Source organism: Vicugna pacos, chromosome 5 (genome assembly GCF_048564905.1).
Source record: "Vicugna pacos chromosome 5, VicPac4, whole genome shotgun sequence".
NCBI classification, from domain to species: domain Eukaryota; kingdom Metazoa; phylum Chordata; class Mammalia; order Artiodactyla; family Camelidae; genus Vicugna; species Vicugna pacos.
The window spans coordinates 21,954,656-21,976,231 of NC_132991.1; the positions used below are offsets into that span (position 1 = coordinate 21,954,656).

The 21,576-nt window shown below is 34.3% G+C and overlaps 1 long non-coding RNA gene across 4 annotated transcripts in view; it reads right to left on the reverse strand.

The window, feature by feature from the left end:
• The window catches only part of LOC140696583 (uncharacterized), a 395,510-nt gene that overhangs the window by 272,732 nt on the left and 101,202 nt on the right, over positions 1 to 21,576 (reverse strand). For all 4 annotated transcript variants that reach the window (XR_012073071.1, XR_012073070.1, XR_012073072.1 and 1 more), the window contains exon 3: positions 7,436 to 7,597. This is a non-coding gene — a long non-coding RNA (uncharacterized lncRNA). The remainder of the gene's footprint in view (positions 1 to 7,435; positions 7,598 to 21,576) is intronic.

Sequence of the window (21,576 nt, forward strand, 5' to 3'; positions counted from 1 at the left end):
GCAATTTTGCTGCTGTTATGCAAATAATCCATTGAGGGGTATCATAAGTTAATGTTTTATAATGCTATCATAATATATTTTTACAAGTCATATTTCAAAACTAACCTATCATTAATGAATTTCTACTCCAGGTAAACAATTTGCCCATTATTATTTTCTAAAACAAAAAGGTATGTATTCCTGACTAGCCAATAATTATAATAACTTTTTATGTCAGATATATTTTTATAAGGTTTAATCTATTTTTAAAAACATGGTATCACCCCTTTCCTTCTTATTTGAGAGAGTTCTGCAGGCACATTGTTCTTAGGCAATCCTCTTCCTAAGGCTATGGTGCCTCAAACTACATATCTGTCTCAACAACCCACATGTCTGTAGGAAGGTTAACTGTTTTGTCTGACATTTTAAAACAACAGATTCACTTCTTCAATCTCTCATTTAGAATTAGACAAGGATAGAAATGAATATGGTTTGATACATATAATATTTTAATTTTGGAATAACCAAAAGATTTAAAGTTCTACTCAAACAAATGATTTCAACAATTACATTCTATTTTCTAAACTTTAACAGCAATCCAAGTCAACAAACAACTGAATTGTGACATCTTGCCAATATCATATGCAGGACTGAATTTTCTCTCATTGAGGGTAAAGAAAACACAATGATAACAGGATCCCAGGAGCCTGCACTTGCAAGACTAAACAGAAAAGAGGTAAAGGAGCTACACAGATGACAAGTAAATCAGCACTTATTTTCACTCTCGTTCATGAAAATGCAATGGAAAGAAGGAAAAATTTATGAAGAATCCTCCACTCAAGAAGATACAAAAGCTAAGATATTTCTAGCTTCAGTTTATTTCTAATTCAGTGAGACTGAAACAGCTTTCTCAATACCTTACTGTTCCTTCCTCTGTTCAACCAACAAAGACAATGAAATGTTTTTTAAAATAACTCTGATTAAAAAGGATGATTTTTAGGGGGAGAGAAGCAAGATGGTGGAGTAGAAGGACGCTTGTAGCTCACCCTCTCCTACAAATATACCAAAACTCACATCTACGGACCCACTCAGCCAACCAGAGCACCTGCCGAACTCTGACAGAACATCGCCCTCTTCGAAAGACAGACACCAAAAATCTGGTAGGAAAAAAGAAAGAAGAAAAAGCAAACAGTGTGGGACCGATCCCACTGGGAGGGAGTGGCAAAGGAGGACAGCGCTCATTTGCTGGGTTTCCCCCCTCCAACAGAGAGGGCAGTGGGACAGAGGGGAACCTCTGAGGTCTGCCCCAAGCACCCCTTGACCGACAGAACTGAGTTAAACAGGCACAAAGGGTGTCTGCAACACCCAGCCTGAGACACGAGCCGGCAGCTGGGGACTGCAGGGTGCTGCATGCCATGGCTGGGAGGGGATACAGAGCAGAACAACCTCGGTCTCCCATAAACTGCGAAAAAAGCAAAGCAACATAGCTGGTGTGCCCTGCGGGGAGGGGCGCCATAGCCTTTGTCTCCTCAGACCTGTGCTGCCATTACTGGCACTTCTCGCAAGAAGAGGGGCGGGGCTCAGCCACAGCTGCCATATTCTCCTGTGTGCAGTGCCTGGGCAGGGGTGGGGCCGGGACCTGAATCTGCACCCGGAGGCTTCGCAACCTATGCAGCCTAGGATACTCTATCCAGCAAGGCTGTCCTTTAGAATAAAAGGAGAGATACAGAACTTCACAAACAAAAACCAAATGAGTTTAGCAACACTAAACCCATGTTAAAAGAAATATTCATAGGTCTACTCTAAATAGAAAAGAAGCAGGATGCTACAAAAATGAGAAACTCATAACTGGAAAGGAGATAACTGCCATGAATTACAAAAAGAGTAAACACAAAATTGTAAAAGAAGACAGCTAAATCATTAAGAGTGGGAGAGGGAAGCAAGGAAAGCCATTGTGGATAACAGTATGGAGATTCCTCAAAAGACTAGGAATATACTTACCATATGACCCGCTAATCCCGCTCCTGGGCATACATCCAGGAGGAGCCCTACTTCAAAATGACACCTGCACCCCAATGTTCATAGCAGCACTATTTACAATAGCCAAGACATGGAATCAGCTTAAATGTCCATCAACAGATGACTGAGTATATACCACATCTAAAGAAGATGTGGTATATTTATACAATGGAATACTATTCAGCCATAAAAAGCAACAACATAACGCCATTTGCGGCAACATGGATGTTCCTGGAGAATGTCATTCTAAGTGAAGTAAGCCAGAAAGAAAAAGAAAAATACCATATGAGATCACTCATATGAGGAATCTAAAAACAAAACAAAACAAAACATAAATACAAAACAGAAACAAACTCATAGACATAGAATACAAACTTGTGGTTACCAAGGGGGTGGAGGGTGGGAAGGGACAGACTGCGATTTTAAAATGCAGAATAGATAAACATGATTATACTGTATAGCACAGGGAAATATAAACAAGATCTTGTGGTAGCTCATAGCAGAAAAAAATGTGACAATGAATATATATATGTTCATATATAACTGAAAAATTGTGCTCTCCACTAGAATTTGACACAACATTGTAAAATGACTATTACTCAATAAAAAAAATGTTAAAAAAGGATGATTTTAAATAAAATTTGCTAGCCTATAATCATAAAGATAGTATTTCTAATAGACCATAATTAAGAAATAGTTTTTAAGATCTAATAGTGGGTTTCTCTGAAACAATAAAAATAATGAAAGAAAATTCAACAATTACTGTATATCTGCCATTTTCTTTCACACAAATCTATAAAATAGTCATTATCAACACAGAGCATATAAAAAAATTGGGACCAGATATGTTATAAAATTTGCCAAATATCATACAGCCAGTAAGTGGAGAAAACTTGGATTTTCCCAAAATTATATACTGAAGGTCAGGTCTTATTTCTTCTTTTCCTCAGACATGGTATTATTTTTATGATGTTACAAAATCCTTAATCTTTCTGGACTAAAATTTATGCATCTCTAAAATAAGGCTGTTTGAGTAGAAGCTCTCATTCTGTTTTTTTAACTCCATGATATAAGGGGTCTGGCTGGGGTGTACATTCATAGAATAATTGGCCAAGAACATAGATAGGGTCCTGCCATCATCTCTGAAGCTTGCTATAAATGACCTGAACAAAGAAAACCCTAATATAATAACAATTTTATTATAATTCACTCAATAGTGTTGCTTTCGTGTGGAGAGTTAACATACCACCCTGAATGCTTTGTTTAATATCAGACAGTAAATGAGGCATTTGGGAGATGGAGATCAATGACATCCTTACATGCACATCAACTGTAGTATAATTAACTAAAACCTAATACCAGGAAGTTCAAAAATTGAAATGTTCTCCAGTGCACTTTTATATCACCAATCACTGTTGTACAGTAATGTACAGGATGTACTTGTGATTAAGGATAAGAGCCTTGACAATTTAATGAAGAAAAGATAAAACACAGTAATCCTATAGAGAGCAAAGCTGGTCTCCTATTTATCAACAAATGCATTAAGAATCTTCCATCATTAAATTGTATATCAATAATGGTATGAAATGAAAAGAAACAAGTGCCAAATAGTTTCCTTGATATAATAAAGGTGTTGAAATGTAAGCCTTTGTACTCACATAAAAAAAAAGTGAAAATCTTACTGATCTATGACCTAACTGAATACTGATATAATAGGAACGATTCTATAGTTCTTAAGCAAAAATTCCATTGAAATAAAGAATTTGTCTTAGAACTACAGTTATGTCCCAAAAGACTGTGCAAATAATATGCAATGTTTTTTAACTTAACAGGACACATAAATTAAAATAATACTGCTGTTGAAACCATACAGTTCAGGAAGTAAAATAGCCTAACAAACAAAATAATCAAAACAAATAAAAAATGCTATATATTTTAAATACAGCATCTTTAGACTTTGGAAAGAAATAGAACATGAAGTTTTAGATTAAATTTCAATGATTACAAGGTAATTTTTGAACAACATTCCAAAAAATCAATAGATCAGGAGAGAAGCTGGATTTCAGTAACCTCAAACTATCTATATTGCCATCCTTAAATTAGGAAACAAATTATTGCAAATCATTTTGCTTTGCTCTATAAGTATTCAATTTCATGTATGAAATTATAGTTATAGCAATGGCCCATATGTAGAACTATGCAGTAAAAAATAATAAGAATATGAAGTTTGACTATAAGAAATTATAGAAAATGTAAGATTTTAATTTTGTAAGAAAAACATTATATTTTGGTATTAAAACAATTAGTATCATTTTTCAAAGTAATTGAGTTCTGGTAAGCTCTGCATCAACTCTAGAAATAGAACAAATGTTCAAAAAATTTTGAACTTCTCTTTACAACTATAACTCAGAACCACATGGGGAAAAAAGTCTGTTTTTCTTCATTCTGTCTTTAATAATTGCAATCACCATCTTGATATACTTCATTTACAAAACTTGGATCAAATTGCAGAATTTTTGAAGGATTGTGTTTAATTTCAATGAAGATGCAATAGAGAGAGGATCAGTATGGTAAAAGTATCTTCAACTTCCTCGCTAGACAATGTTGGGCTAGTTGTTTAAACTCTCAGAGACACTATTCTCTCATCTTCCAAATGTAAATAAAATAACTACTGAAATCAAAGAGTTGTAAGGATTGTATAAAATCACAGTTGGCAGCAATATTATGAGATCTGTAAAGATATACTAAATGACAGTTATTAATTTTAAGAAAAAAATTCTCTCATTTTATGTTAATAGCATGGATATATCTCTTCACTCCAAGAATTTTCTTCTTGCTAATGCTGCTCAATAAGCACAACTCTCAGACACTCCTATCGGGATGGTATTTTTCTAATTTGTGTATCGACCCTCTTTCTTTTCTTGATTATATGTCATTTAGCAAAAAAAAATTTATATTTTTAAGCAAGTGAGATGATAAACAGTTTTCTTTTTCTTAGAAGAGAAATAACAGATGCACGTGGATTGATTTGCTTACCATGCAATCTTAGCCCATATAAATTAAATATATATTTTTCCTCAAATTTTATGCTACACAACTAGTCACTCAATGTCAAAGCACCTTAAAACATCTCACAGAGATTTAGTATAGTGGGGAATTGAGTCTTAGGTTGTTTTTATCAATATATTGAGCTTATCGTTGCATTGACTAATTTAACTCGACTTTGTTCCACAAAATTTTGAATTTCCTTACAAAGCAAACATATGCAGAAACTAAAACTACAAACAGATCAAACTTAGGGACACTACAGATCAAATTAAGCCAGGGGATCCTTAGAATATACATGTTCATGTTATACAATCACTCACACAGAGTACAAAACTTCATTCTCTTTTGAGCAGCTTGTGCAAAATAGAGACTTGATCATTTACACAGTATTTGGCAAAGAAAAATGTTCTGGTCTTTCAGAGCAGACAAAATTTTCCTCCAACTCAAATCTGAAATTAAGCTTAAAACTGAATTTACCTGATATTTTCTTCCATTTTTAATTACTCTTATCCCTAAGCACCTCTACCAAAAGGACTGAAAGGGCAGAGATAAACACCTGCAAGAGCCTTCCCTTCTTTGTCTAGCTCCAATCTACCCTCACCTTCCAGTCTTCAAGTCAGAGAAAAATCTGAGCTGTAGCAATTCCCTGGTGCGAAAGATTTGTTCTGAATCTTAAGCATATATAAATAGTCATGCCATTTTCTAATTCAACCTTTTCTGAAGTTTTCACCACTGTGATCCAAATCAAAAACAAAAAAACAAACAAACAAACAAAACCCTCTTAAAACTAAATTTAAATGCTGAATTCTATCTTGTGGGAATAAATCTCAAAATAAACTTCAGAAGCTGTGAAAAATGATGTATATATGTTATGATATGCATATAAAAGTACTAAAAGAAGCCAAATGTTAATAACTGTTGGTTTCTCTATGTTATGGGATATGGTCATTATTTCTCTCCATTTTGGAGTTGGATTTCTATTATGCAATAAGTGCTTGTTACTTTTCAAATCATAAAATAACTTCACAAAATAAAACAAAACAGACATGAATATATAGCATTAAATAAACAGAAAACAGTTTCGAAACCTCCCAGTGTTACAAGGGTCTCAAAAGGATTATGTCAATTTATAAACAGCTGACTGAGTTTTTAAAATACAGTAGAGGTGAACAGTATAGTGAATCAGAAACTGTAAAAGCATATACATCCCCAATACAAGCTGATATTAAAACATAACATCACAGTTTGGACACTTCCAGAAATTATTTTGCTTCTCATTGCAAAGCTCTCAATATTAAGAGTGTCATTGTTTTGGGTCAAAATACGTAATCCCTACTTCAAGTAACCTTCCAAGCAGAATTTACTTGTCTTGCTTATCCTCATTCTTTTGCTTCTAGGAAAATAATTATCTTCCAACTGTTGTCTATCGCTCTTCTTTTCACAGTGATTATGATTAAATTATAAACTTGAACATGACAACATGGCTCATCCTCAAAACTCATCATTCTAATATCTAGTAATTGTAGTTGCTGAGTAAAATTCTTCATATCTCTGCATGCACTCATTTATTCAGAGGCAGACAGGCAAAACACTAATATTTTGTATGTTTTTTAATTTTAATAATTGAAATGTTTTAACCATATAGATGGAAACAAAGAATATTGTGACAGATATCCACATACACACCATCCAGATTTAACAACAGTGGCTTCAAGTCTTATTTCAAAGAAATAAAACATTTCATAAGCAGTCGAAGCTTTCCATTCTATTGTATTCCCCCATTTTTCTCTTTATCTAAAGGTAATAACTATCCTCAATTTGTGGTATATTTTTCCTGCATATGGTATCAGATGTCTACTGTTTTGCATTTATAAATAATAAAAAAATACTGTTCAACATTTTAATTTGCATACATGGCATATAGTCTTTTAAACTTATTTTATTGCATACTAGATTTTTGAGTATTACCCTAGTTATTAGCCCACCAGATCTAATTCATTTTAATTGCTAGTTAATAATTTATTTATCCATTCCCATATTGATAAGCATTTAAAATTTTTTCCAAAATAAATATTGCAAAAGCATCACACCATGAGTATCCTTATGTACATATAGAAGAGTTTCACTAAGGTAGATGGATTTTTAAAAGAAATTCTGAATCATACAACATGATCATCATCAATTTTACTAGATATAACCCAGTAAAAATCCATAACAACTTGTCAATATACACTCCGCCAGCCATGTGTATCTTTTCATATCCTCAAGAGAACTTGTTCGGATTTTGATCAGACTTGCAATAAACTCATAAATTAATCTGGAGAGAATTAACATATTTATATGATTTCTGTGTTACCCTTATATATACATATATAATATTTATACATACCATTTATGAACACGGTACACCTTGGGAGAAACAGTTCTTTCTGTAATCCTCCTACACATCTTGGTGCATATGACTGCTCTCTAGTGGACTAGAACAGGACATTTCTCAGTGTTGTTCATGTAGCTGGCAACTTTTGAGAGATAAAATAATGCTTCTCCTCAACTGAAAAATGAAAACAAATAAAAACAAGCTTGCTTACTATTTGCTATGAAAGCAGTTTGGATTCCCCAAACTCAAGTGTTCCTCTCCTTATAATCCAGCCCACTGCATGTGCAGGCATCCACCTGGCCCCATCACATAATCCTGTAGTCTTAGGGGATGGGGGAAAAGGGGACCAAAATAAATATGGCAATACTAATGCTGCTTCCTTAGAGATGAGTAATAAAGTTTCTTTTTTTCTAACTCAGGAGTCTTCTGTCTTCTGCCAGAATCCATGAAATAATAACAGGTTAATTTGTCAGCATTTAAGTATGGTAAAATAAAATCTCAGAGCAAACAGTGTACATTTTATTTATTGAAGAATTTATTTGAATACACATGTAAAAATGTATGTAAAAGGGGTTACGCATCTTCTGTCAGAAGAAAGAAAGGGGCAGGGAGGGGAGAGGGATAGAGGAAAAAATGTAATATTTCATTGGTCAAATAAAATACATTTTTCAATCAGATTTGGGATTACGGTCTGCTAAATTGCCACCACTGTGATAAACTCTGCAACCTGTGTGTCATGTGTGCTTTGTGCAAATATGTACTATTCCGTATAGCCCATTTTATTGCAGTTATTTGGTTTGCCTTACTGTTCCTCAAGAGTAGATACTCTGTATTAATCTTGTCATAATGTATATGCTTGTCTTTGGTATATGGTGTGCATATGTTATCTTTCATGAACACATTTAAGATTATCACATGCCCTCTTTAAATTGTAAAGTCTTCCATAAAAGACAGATCATATATTTTCCTTCCTTTTTATCTCACCAGTTGGCATAATATAGAATTCTCTGTGTGTGCTCATAAAATAAATGAAACTGACTGACAGACTAACTGATTATCCTAGTTGGAAGCATATTTTGCACAGCAGTTACTCCCGCTATTTAAGATGATTATAATCATAATAATCATTTTCATTTGTACAGTGCTTTGTATTTTCCAAAACCCTTTTTATATACATTATTTAACATGAACTCATAAGAAACCTGGATCTACAATAATCAACATAAATAGTATCCATTTGGCAAGATAAATTGATTATATATACTTTTTACACATAAGATTACAATAAGCTAACATTTTGCAAAAATAAAAAGGCAAAGGACGCATTTCCTTGTTATTTTACCTATGGTGAGCATTAATCCAAATCATTTATGTTGACTTTGATCAAGCTACATCTGTTTGTAAAAGTTCTTTGATATGCTTTACAAAGCAAGTTGCCTCTGGGGTATTCATAGACTGAACAGAAGAGGAAAAATTATCTTTTCAGATTTTGAATTAGATAGCTTTGCTGAGCCAAATGTCTCAGGGCTGGGGATATTACCATTCTCAATTTAATTTATAAATGTGTTCATAAGGTTGTTTGGTTTTTTTTTTGCCTCCTTCTTTCCAACCTGTTTGTAATATTGCTTACTGTACTCCAGGTCTAAAATGTTTCCATGCTCAATCATGTTAAAGTGTAAAACCATCTCTCAATGTGAAGATCACTAAGATGGACTATCTCTGAGAATAATTAATATCTGGAGACCCAATTTAGTTCTTTTTGTTCTAATGTTCAACAAAGATCTTCATTTATCAGTGTATGTTTCCCATGTGACACACTTCTATGTGGAAAGTAGGTCACAGGAAGAACAGTATTGATTTTTAAGGTCTAGTATTCAAAAATGCTGTTCCAGTGAAAAAGCATGTTCTCAAAGCAATGACATCTAAAAGGTCATTGTAGGGACAACCACAATCACATATTAATAATGACAGAAGTTCAAGAAATGTTTCAAGTGGTAGAAAAACTGTTTTCAACTGAATAATGTGTTAGTATAAAACCTGGAGAATGCATTTATGTATGCATAGCACCCATCAAATAACCTAATATTCTTGAAGATAATACTGTAATTGATATGACTATGATGACTATTAAGATTTTAACTTAGAGACTATGTTTCTAGCCATACAGGTGAGGCAACTGAGCCATACAGCCAGATCAATTAATGAAGATCTGTCTATATAGAAACAGGGATATATATATATGTGTGTGTGTGTGTGTATGTGTGTGTGTGTGTATATATATATATATATATATATATATATATATGCAACCAGGGATAACTTTGACAAAAGCAATTTTAAATTACAGGTCAAAGAAATATTAAAAGACATGAAGGAATAAGGGGAAAATGGGAAGGAAGGGAGGGAGGTAAAAGGAAGGAGAAGAAAACCCTAATTAGTATACACTTTACCAAACTAGGAATACATTTACTATAGCATAACCTAAAATTTTATAACATTACCAGCTGGCTTCCACTATTTTTAAAACAAAAATCAGCTTCATGAAGGTACGATTTACATAAAGTAAAATACACCAATTTAGTGTATAATTCAATGAGTCCACACATGCACACACTTGGTCATCCACCATCTTTACCAGGATGTAGAACACTTCCAGAAAGTTCCTCCATGCCTCTTTGCAATCAGTCAGCCCTTACCCACCTATAGGGGACAATCGGTCTGCTGCCTGTTGCAACAGTTTAGATTTTCAGGTTTCAGAAACCAACCCCAGTAGAACCACATGCCCCACATATATTTCTTTTAGACTGTTGCTTTTTAATTCATTTATATGATAAACAATTGAGTGCCTGTTATGTCCTTCAATGTCACTCACTTCAGGGCTATAGAGAGAATGAACAAGTTCTAACCTTAAGGAGATCATAATCAAGGGAGAAATAAATATAGAAATAAGAGTAATTTTATATGATAAATCCTAGAGCAGAAACAAATACTGGTTATTTTAGAGGACCGAGTATTTTTTCTCCATTTTCAAAATATGTTTATTTACATGACATTTTATAATACAGAGCTACCATCTTAAAAATTATGGCAACTGTGACATGGACTCAGAAATTTCAAGTTCAAATAGTGATATTTTCCAATAAGAAATCATATTCACAAGATGGTTATACTAGGTGAATTAGTGAGAATTTTCCACAGAAATAGAGCCAATAAAAAAATAGGATATATGTGTGTTGGGAGAGTGTATGTAGAGAGAGAGACAGACAGACAGACAGACAGACAGAGACAGAGGCAGAATAAGAGAGAGAGAGAAGTTATATTACGGATCAGGTTCATGTGATTGTAGAGGCTGACAAGTCCAAAATCTACAGGACAACCTGGCAGACTAGAGATTCAAGGAAGAGCTGGCATTACAGCTCTAGTCTAAAGGCAGTCTGGAGGCAGAATTCCTCTTCCTTAGGGAACCTCAGTCTTTTCTCTTAAGACTTTTACAAATTGAATACACATAATGGTGAGAAATCTGCTTTACTGAAACTCTAATGATTTAAATGTTAATTGCATCTAAAAAAAATCTTCAAAGCAACATCAAGGATAATATTTGACCAAAAACTGGGAATCATGGCCCTTCCAAGTTGACACATAAAATTAACCACCACATTAGCTTAGATTTACTCTGTATTTATGGTGTCAGTGCTAATATTTTTATGTGGAGGGGTTTCTGCTAGAGTAGCACCTCTATTTCTGTCTGTAATATTGACACCTTACAGAAAAGAAGTTATCTGATTGCCAATTGTGTGGATCTATTCATGCTTCTCACTGATTAATTTCTTAAATTAACCTATAAAAAAGCTGAAAACATAAAGACTCATTCTCTCTCTCTTTCTTCCACTTCAGTTATGAGACAATTCTTGGCTACTGCTTTGGGTAGGAAGTTCTAGAATTTAGACTGCAGAGACATGCATGATATTAGTAAGTTCTTTTCACTGTAGATATCTTCTCCAACTAGCTTTATCAGTATTGAAGCTGACATGTTGAGTTCTATTTGCCTCCTAGAAACTCCTACTTGGATGGTTCTAAATAGAAAAAAAAAAAGTTGTATTTATTAGTGTTCTAAGACCATAGCAACTTGATCTTTGTCTATGACCTTGAGAAATACAGAGACTGGTACCTAGCGACCAAAATAACAAATGGACATCAAAGTTTATGGTAGCCATTTGAGTTGCCTTAGGTTTTCACCTAAATCACCTCAGTTGACATGGGATTGTCTATAGTGGGTTAAAGCAGTTTATGGGCACTGTGAGGGAAGTTCACACATCCCATTATAAAGATCACTGACATGGAGAATATTCTATCTTCTTTGACTGAGGAAGGAAATGTCTTAATGAAGTTCTTGCACATTGAAACATGAATAAAACAATCAGCTAGGCCTGTGTTTGGAAATCTCAGTTTTCTTAAGTATTCAAATGGTAACTGGATTGTTTTTAAAAATATGTCAGTACAACTCTCAGGACTGGAGCAATGTGAGAATGGTAGAACTATCAGGGGAAAAAATATTAAGAGATTTTCCTAAAAGAATGGTCAAATTTCTGGTCAAGAGATAAACAAGATTACACTGTATAGCACAGGGAAATATACACAAAATGTTATGATAAATCACAGAGAAAAAAATGTGACAATGAGTGTGTATATGTCCATGAATGACTGAAAAATTGTGCTGAACACTGGAATTTGACACAACACTGTAAAATGATTATGAATCAATAAAAAAATGTAAAAAAAAAAAGAAAAAAAAAACGATAGCAAAGTAGTAGGACCACAAGCTCATGTCCCCTCACAATTACAATAAAACCACAACCGACTGCTAAACAATCATAGGGAAAAAAATGACTTGAACCTAGCAAGAAAGGTCTCCTTCAACTGGAAACATAAAAAAGGAACCACAGCGGGACAGTAGGAGGGATGTGTTCATGATATATTTGGGCCCCATATCCCCTGATTGGGCAACCCAAACACTGGAGAACAATTAAATTGCAGAAACCCTCCCACAGGAGTGAGAGTTCTGAGCCTCACACCAGGCTTCCCAACCCAGGGCTATGACACTGGGAGGAGAAGACTCCAGAACATCTAGGTTTGAAGGCCAGCAGGGCTTAATTGAAGGAGCTCCAGGAGACTGGGGGAAACAGAGACCTCACTCTTGGGAAGCACACAAAAAATCTCACATGTACCAGAACCACGGGCAGAAGCAGTGATTTCATAGGAACCTAGGCTAGGCATCCTTGCTAGTTTAAGAAGTTCTTCTGGGGAGGTAGGTGGCAGTGTGGCTTACCCTGGGGACATAAAAGCTGGTGGCAGACATTTGAGGAGTGTTCATACATGAGCTTTCCTGGAGGCTGACACCTTGCTTGGGTCATTAGCACCAAGAGCTAGCCCCACCCAATAGCCTGTAGACTTAAATGCTGGGAAACCTCAGACCAAACAACATATTGGGTGTGAACACAGGCCCATCTATCAGCTGACTTTCTGAGCCCACAGCCACCTCTAGACATGCCCTCAGACATAGCCCTGCCCACTAGAAGGATAGGACCAAGCTCCACTGCTCCTGCCAGGAAACCTGCACAAACCTCTAGTCCAACCTCATCCACCATGGGGCAGATACTGGAAGTGAGAAAAAGAAAAACAATCCCACAGCCTGTGGAAAGAGTCCACAAATGCAGGCCAGACTCTACTCTGGGACCTGCCAGACCCTGGTCCTTGGGTGACAAGAGGGGAATGCACTGCTGGGATGCATGGGACTTCTCATACAGAGGGCTACTCCTCCAAGGTCAAGAAACACAACTAGCCTACTTAAAAACACAAAAAGAAGTTTAGATAAAATGAGGTAGCCGAGGAATACGTTCCTGGCAAAGGCAGAAGATAAAGTCCTGGAAGAAGAAAGAAGTGATGAGGAGATGGGCAATCTACCCGAGAAAGAGTTCAGAGTAATGACCGTGAAGATGATCAAGAATTTGGGAGAAAAGATGAACAGAGAAGTTTTTAGCAAAGAGTTAGAAAATGTAAAGAACATTCAAAAAGAGATGAAGAATACAATTACTAAAATAAATAATACACTAGAAGGAACTAAGAACAGACTAAATGAGGCAGAAGAAAGGGTCAGTGAGCTAGAAAACAAAGTAGTGGAAACCCCTACTGCAGAACAAAAGAAAAAAGAAAAAAACAATGAAAACAAATGAGGATAGTTTAAGAGACCTCTGTGATAACATGAAGCACACTAATATTTACATTATTAGGCTCCCAGAAAGAGAAGAGAGAGAGAAATGACCTGAGAACATTTTTGAAGAGATAATAACCAAAAACTTTCCTGACTTGGGAAAGGAAACAGTCACCCCAGTCCCAGAAGTACAGAAAGTTCCATACAGGATCAACCCAAAGAGGAACACATCAAGTAACACAGTAACCAAATTGACAAAAAGTAAGGGTAAGAAGAAAATATTAAAATTAGCAAGTAAAAAGCAACAAATAATACACAAGGGAACTTCCATAAGGTTATCAGCTGATTTTTCAGCAGAAACTCTACAGCCCAGAAGTGAGTAGAACAAGATATTTAAAGTGGTGAAAGGGAAAATCTACAACCAAAATACTCTAGCCAGCAAGGCTCTTGTTCAGATTTGATGGAGAAATCAAAAGCTTCACAAATAAGCAAAAGCTAAAATAATTCAGCACCACCGAACTACCTTTACAACAAATGTTTAAGGAACTTTTCTAGGTTAGAAAGAAAAGGCCACAACTAGAAACAAGAAAAGTAATTGTGAGGGGTCAGGGGTAAGAATGCAGGGTATCTAAAATGCATTTGAAATTAAGAGACCAGCAACTTAAAACTTAAAACAATTATACACACAAACACACACACACACACCCCACACACACTTCTATACCAAAACCCCATGATAAACACAAACCAAAAATCTACAATAGATAAACACACAAAAAAGAAAGACTCCAAATGTAACTCTATAATCACCAAAACATAAGAGAAGGGAATAAAAAGAAAAGAAAAAAAGGACCTTTACAAAAACAAATCCAGAACAATTAATAAAATGTCAATAAGAACATACACATTGGTAATTACTTTAAATGTAAATAGATTAAACATTCCAACCAAAAGACATAGACTGACTGAATGGATACAAAAACAATATCTGAATGTATGCTATCTGCAAGAGACCCACTTCAGAGCTAGAGACACATACAGGCTGAAAATAAGGGGATGGAAAAAGATATTCTATGGAAATGGAAACCAAAGGAAAGCTGGAGTATCAATACTATATCAGACAAAATAGATTGTAAAATAAAGACTATCACAAGGGACAAAGAAGAATACCACATAATATTCAAGGCATCAATCCAAGAAGAAAATGTAACAACTATAAATATATATGCGCCCAACATAGGAGCACCTAAAAGTATAAGGCAACTGTTAACAGACATAAAAGGAGAAATCAATAATAACGTAACAATTGTGGGGAACTTTAACACCCCACTTACATCAATGGCCAGACCATGCAGACAGAAAACCAATAAGGAAATACAAGCCTTAATGACACATTAGACCAGATGGACTTAACTGGTATTTATAGAGCATTGCATCTGAAAGCAGTAGAATACACATTCTTCTCAAGCGCACATGGAGCATTTTCCAGAATTGATCACTTGCTGGCACACAAAGCAAGCCTTGGTAAATTTAAGAAAACTGAAATCATATCAAGCATCTTTTCCAATCATAATGCTATAAGATTAGAAATCAACTACAAGGAAAAAAAACTGCTTAAAACCACAAACACATGGAGGATAAATAATATGCTACTAAATAACCAATAGATCACTGAAGAAATCAAAGAAGAAAGTAAAAAGAAATACCTAGAGACAAATGAAAACAAAAACATAATGACCCAAAACCCATGGGACACAGCAAAATTGGTTCTAAGAGGGAAGTTTATATCAATACAAGCTTACCTCAGGAGAAAAGAAAAATCTCAAACACCCTACCTTTATATCTAAAGCAACAAGAGAAAGAAGAACAAACAAAACTCAATGTTAGTAGAAGAGAAGAAATCATAAAGATTAGAGCAGAAATAAATGAAATAGAGATTAAAAAAAAAACAACAGAAAAGATCAATGAAACTAAAAGCCAGTTATTTGAAAAGAAAAACAAAATCGATAAATATTTATTCAGACTCATCAAGAAAAAAAGGGAGAGTGCCCAAATTAATAAAATCAGAAATAAAAAAGAAGAAGTTACAACCACACTACAGAAATACGAGGGATCAAAAGAGGCGACTATGAGCAACTATATACCAACAAAAAGGACAACCTAGAAGAAATGGACAGTTTCTTAGAAAGGTACAACTTGCAAAGACTGAACCAAGAAATAGACAGTATGAATAGAGCAATTATCATTACTGATAATCGAATCAGTAATTTAAAAAGTCCCAACAAACAAAAAGTCCAGGACCAGATGGCATCACAGGTGAATTCTGCCAAATATCTAGAGAAGAAGTAACATCTATTCTTCTGAAACTATTTCAAAAAATTTCAGAGAAAGTAACATATGCGTACTCATTCTATGAGGCCACCATCACCCTGATATCAAAATCAGATAAAGATATCACAAAAAAAAGAAAATTACAGATCAATATCACTTATGGATTTAGATGCAAAAGTCCTCAATAAAATACTGGCAAGTCATTAAAAGGATCATACACTATGATCAAGTGGGATTTATCTCAGGAGTATAAGGATTTTTCAGTATATGCAAATCAATCAATGTGATACACCACAATAACAACCTGAAGAATAAACACTATATTAACATCTGAATAAATGCAGAAAAAGCTTTTGATAAAATTCAACATACATTTATGATAAAAACTCTCCAGAAAATGGGTATAGAGGGAGCATATCTCAACATAATAAAGGACATACATGACAAATCCACAGCTACTGAAAGCATTTCCTCTAAGATGAGAAATATGACAAGGACGCCCACACTTGCCACTTTTATTTAACATAATTTTAGAAGTCCTAACCATAACAACCAGAGAAGAAATAAAAGGAATCCAAATTGAAAATGATGAAGTAAAATTGTCATTGTTTGCAGATCACATGATACTATACATACGAAACCCTAAAGAAGCAACCAAAAAATTACTAAAACTCATCAATGAATTTGGTAAAGCTGCAGGATACAAAATTAATATATAGAAATCCATTGTATTTCTATACACTAACCACAAAACAGCAGAAAAAGAAATTAAGGATACAATCCCATTTACCACAGCAACAAAAAGAGTAAAATACCTAGGAATAAACCTACCTAAGGAGTTAAAGGACCTGTACTCCAAATACTATGAGACACTGTTGAAATAAATTGAAGATGACATAGATAGAAAGATATACATTGTTCTTGAATTGGAAGACTCAATATTGTTAAAACAGCCATATGATCCAAAGCAATATACAGATTTAATCCAATTTCTATCAAATTACTAATGATATTTTTCACAGGGCTGGAACAAAATTGGTAAGGAAACACAAAAGACCCCAAAGAGCCAAAACAATTTTGAGAAAGAACAGAGCTGGGACAATCATGCTCCTGACTTCAGATAATACTACAAAGCTACAGTAATCAAAACAGTATGGTACTGACACACAAAAAAGAGACAAAGATCAATGGAACAGGATAGAAAGCCTAGAAATAAACCCATGCACTTATGGCCAATTAATCTATGAGAAGGGAGGCAAGAATATACAATGCAGAAAAGACAGTTTCTTCAGTAAGTAGTGGTGGGAAAACTGGACAGATATCTATAAAATAATAAAATAGAATATTCTCTAATATGGTATACAAAAACAAACTCAAAATGGATTAAAGACATAAATGTAAGACCAGATACTAATGAACTCCTAGAGGAAATCATAGGCAGAAATACTCTTTGACAGAAATCACAGCAATAATATTTCCAAACCAGCTCCCAGAGTAATGGAAATAAAAGCAAAAATAAACAAATGGGACCTAATTAAATTGAAAAGCTTTTGCACAGCTAAGTATACCATCATCAAAACGAAAAAGCAACCTACAGGATGGAAGAAAATTTGCAAATGATGCTACAAACAAGAGACTAATTTCCAAAATACACAAACAACTTATACAGCTTAATTTCTAAAAAACAAAGAACCCAATCAAAAAATGGGCAGAAGATCTAAACAGACATTTCTCTAAAGAAGACATCCAGATGGCCAAATGGCACATGAAAAGATGCTCAACATCACTAATTGTTAGAGAAATGCTCATAACTACAATGTGCTATTACCTCACACCAGTCAGAATGGCCATCATTTAGAAGACTATAAATAATAAATGCTGGGGAGGGTGTGGATAAAAAGTAACCCTCCTACACTGTTGGCAGGAATGCAGTTTGGTGCAGCCACTATGGAGGACAATATGGAGTTTCCTTAAAAAATTAAAATTAACTTATCATATGATCCAGCAATCCCAACTTTGGCATATCTGGAGAAAAATATAATATGAAAAAATACATGCACCCCAATGTTCATAGCAGCACTATTTACAATAGTCAATACATAGAAACAACCTAAATGTCCATCAACAGGTGACTGGTGTGTGTGTGGTGTGTGTTTCTGTATGTATATGTATATGTATATGTATATGTATATGTATATGTATATGTATATGTATGTATATATATATATGTGTGTGTGTGTGTGTGTGTGTGTGTGTGTGTGTGTATAAATATATATATATATATATATATATATAATGGAATACTACTCAGTCACAAAAAAGAGTAAATAATGCCATTTGCAGCAACATGGATGGACCTGGAAATCATCTTTCTAAGTGAAGTAAGCCAGAAAGAGAAAGAAAAACCCATATGATATTGCTTATATGTGGAATTCAAAAAAAAAAAGACAAATGAACTTATTTACAAAACAAAAACAGACTCACATAGAGAACAAACTTTTGGTTACCAGGGGGTAAAGATCTGGGAAGGGATAAATTAGGAGCTTGTAATTTGCAGAAACTACTATATATAAAATAAATAAAACAACATGCTTATACTATATAGCATAGGGAACTACATTCAGTATCTTGAAGTAACATAAAATGAAAAAGTATATCAAAATGAATATATGTATGTATATATATGATTGAAATATTATACTGTACACCAGAAATTAACACATTGTACAATTGTACACATTGTAAACTGACTATACTTCAATAAAAAAATGAATGCAAAAAAGGTCATAATCTTAAAGGACAAGCCTGAAATAAGAAATACTAAAGATGTGCCTGGGTGTAACTGCTGGCAAAGATGTGACAAAACAGGACATAGCTCTTTTAGTTACTACCTTGTATTAAAAAAAAATGAATTGGTGTCAAAGTTATGGAACAGAGAAAGAAAGGTAAGATCTCAAAGACGAGACTGAAATGACTGAATACAGTCCAAGATATCAGATACACAGAGTCAATGGGGAAATAGACATTAAGAGACTTAGAAAATGCTGTCTAGGAAGGAAGGCATATCAAGTAAGTCTTGGTGAACTGTAGTTGCCAAATGACAAATTACTCAACTTTGCAAAAAAGCTGTAATGTCTCAGTGGCCACAGTCAGAGAGTACTAACAATATACAAAGGTAAGTTTTTCCCCAAGGAGACATTAAATGAGGTAGCTATAGTGTCATAAATAGTCTTTTAATAAGATATTTATGCCCCACTGAGTTTTAGTTCATAAGTCACAATCTCTGGACAACTGTGATAGGCTGACCAGTGAGGGTGAACTCTTGGAAATTGTTGTGGCTTGATTCTTCCCACAGACGTCACTGATACCCTCCTGTGCTCTTCTGCAGGATAAACATCAATTGTCTAGCTTACATGTAGTTTTGCATCTGGGAACATCATTTTTGCCTAAGACTAGCAACTGGGTCATGATATGCAATTCTAAAATTTACAATAGGAGTTTGTACCGTGCATCTAATTTATCCAATTACAAGAGTTAATACCGTTAATACTGTTTAGAAAAATTAAAGAGCATTCATGAATTTTTGGTTTGATTAATTCAAATTTTGGAAATATGGAAGAAACTGTACCTAGTCTATTTAGAGACAGCTCAGGCTGGAACAACCCCAAATGTACTCAGACTTAAAAAAAAAAAATCCAGTTTTGGCTGAGACAGAGCAGAATAAGTAATTGGGGATTTTTTTCCCAGATTTTATTTTTTATTTTTGAATCTGTAATTAATTGCTTTGGACTTTGACCACATTGTACTTTCACTTACTAAGGAAAGGAGATCACATTTTGGATTCTTAATGTCTTCCTCAGAATTGAATTCAAATCATGGGAATCTTGATGTGGTTGACCTTTCTGTTGCAAAACCTCTGATAAGTTCTGTTGTGCAACATACCTGGACACAATTTGATGTGCAAATTAAAGTAAGAAATACAGTTTTGGTCTTGGAGTTAATTGTATCAATGCCATTTTCTGAACTACTTTAGAACTTTCTTGTGATAAAATGTAAATTGAACACTAGTATCCTCCCAAAAATACTTCCCCTGAAAAGAGCAGTATTACGTATCATGGAGAAGCCTGCTGAACTGCTGAGCTCCTTCCCTAAGGACCAGTCATGTCTTGATTGACTAAAAACCTAATTGTTAAGCCTAATAAGAGACAGGAAACTACAAAGTGTTAGGCAGGGATACAGGGAGGAACATATTCATTATTCCTCCTACATGTATAGAAGACAGCAAAATTTTATTCTGCTACTCAATTGAAAAAAACAGAAGAACCATTTCCAACTGCACTGTGCCTTCACTCATTCCCTTTGGAGGAATGGCTTATCTGATGAATGACTGTGGCAGAAAAAAAACTTAGTTTTTTTGTATCCTGTCTTTCCACATTTGCCTTCCTGTGAAGAGGCTGCATTTTGCCTGTTCGGTTGGGGCAGGATGTGGTTATCCAGCTGGGCCAATAACTGGGTAAATGAATCTGCTGAATTTAGGGGAAGTAGACCACTTTTCCCATGGTTGATCCAAAACCATGTTCTTTAATCAACTTTATTAGCTGTGTATATAAATATAATTCTGATATCCAAATGTTTGATCCATATCTGCATTTCAATTGGTTGTGAGCTCAGGAAGGCAAGAGTGGAGGCATTATTTCTATTCAGGACGAAAGATGGAGGTTTTGGTACTAATTTGTCAATCAAGTGGACTTACTAGTTTCTCTACACCTTAGAAGTTCTGTTGTTTCCAGGTCAGTCCTGAATCTGTTCTTTAATTTTGTCAGGATCATTCTTTAATGACAGAGAGTAGTCAATATAAAATCTGATGTCTCCTGTCTAGAACTATTAAAACTATACATGAGTGGAATGGGATTAAAAGAGAGAGGCAAGTTTTTAATATAGAGGAATCTACGTGTAATATAAAAAAGTTAGCAATGGAGATAATTGATTGTTGTTTAAATTATGAAAAATCAAAAATTAGTTTGATTTCCAAAAGGTAATAGTTATTTTCCCTAAATTCATCTTACCCCAAAATAATTAGCAGTAGGGGATAATTTTTTGACAAATGAGTCTCTGATTTAAATTTAAAAACTACTATTTTGTAAGCTGCACCTTGTTTCTATCAAAAAGACAATGTTACATTTGTTATTTTTTGTTAGAATTTTTTTGAGACTCCAAAGGAATTAAAATAAATCACACAGTACTTTCAATCATTAAATGATTAAGTGGATTTTTTCCTATTGAATACATGTACAATTATTTTAAACTAATGACTTTTAATCTAATTAATATTTATCTTCCAGGTTTCTCCTTTCACATTTTTCTCTCTAGCCAAGAGATGTACTTGGCCTATCTACTATTTATGTACTATTTAATATATTATGCTATATGAATTATCCATTGTATCAGTTAGAATGATTTTAGCTATAAGGAAAAGAGTAACTTTATGAAAAGGAGCTTAAAAAAATAAGAACATGTAATCTCACATATCAAAAATATGAAGGTTGGGTGGTTCCCCCAAATAGATCTCTCAACAGTATCACCAAAGTCCCTTGTCTCTGCTCAGCCTTTTCTA